Here is a 1,181-nt window from a genome sequence, read left to right as displayed (position 1 = left end):
GGACATCACAGTGCTTTGCAAATATTTGTGCTTAATCGATGAGATCTTTGTTACTTCATATTTTTGTCATGAAAGAAGAAGCCTTTCCATTCTTGGAGAGAATTCAGTTCAGATACTCATAATTCCTTCAATGTTTGACTACCTCTTATCTCAATAATGTATCCAATTAAGTGTTAAGTGATTGAAGAAACAAAAATCAGCATATGATTAATGGACAACAAGCAGCAAAAGAATTTCTTTCTAATGCATTACATCAAACATGTAATGAAAACATAACAAACACTTATAATATTATTCTATGAAAGGAAATTGAATAGAGGCTATCACATGTTCCACGTAACTTAACAAGGAATCAGATATATAATTCCACAAGAAATAAAGGGACAACAAACTAGAAGGAGACAATGGAATCTTCTCTCTTAAACATGAAAGCAAATGTTTATTTTATATATCAATCAAATATTATAGTGCAAATATTATAATGGCCATCCAACAGAATAACTTAAAGGAAACAATTGAACCAAAGGTTTCCTTAATAATCAAGAGGGACACTGTAGTGTGTGAGTGCATTTGTTTATCATGACAAGCCTATAATGTGTGATTTAGGCAAAAGGAGAAAGAGAGTTCTGAAGTACTATTTGTGTTCCAAATAACACAAAGATTGCCTCTTGTGAAAACAATATGGAGCCTCACCTCGCAAACTTGACAAAAGCAAATTCGACATTACTAAAAAATCTGCATGTTTCACCTCTATGCTTGATATAATGACTACAGTATGGATCTCAGTCCAATCCATATGAGCACCAAATTACTTCCAAAAGACTCACATAGCTCAGGATGGCATTTTAATTGCAGTCACAACAGATCGAAAGAGTCAGCCTCCATGCGTGTTCCCAAATCATTTGACATGGCATTACCACAGAGTATAAAAAAGGATGGAAATTCACATTAGGACACTCTACCCATTTTTAAGTGTAGAAAAGTACTGGAAAAATACTTACACTGTCAAAGACATAATTTAACCAAAATATGGAACAAATTCTTATCCATAGTAAGTAGGAAAGTACATAATCCCCACAGCAAGATTTTATTATAAGCCAGGGAAGTACCAATTATCCTGAAAATAGAGTAAAATTTCCACTTTATTTCTATTTGAATAGAATTCAGTGTCGCTCTTATGG

This window comes from Rattus norvegicus, chromosome Y (genome assembly GCF_021556685.1).
Source record: "Rattus norvegicus strain SHRSP/BbbUtx chromosome Y, alternate assembly SHRSP_T2T, whole genome shotgun sequence".
In the NCBI taxonomy this organism is placed as follows: Eukaryota; Metazoa; Chordata; class Mammalia; order Rodentia; family Muridae; genus Rattus; species Rattus norvegicus.
This window is presented reverse-complemented; position numbering follows the sequence as displayed.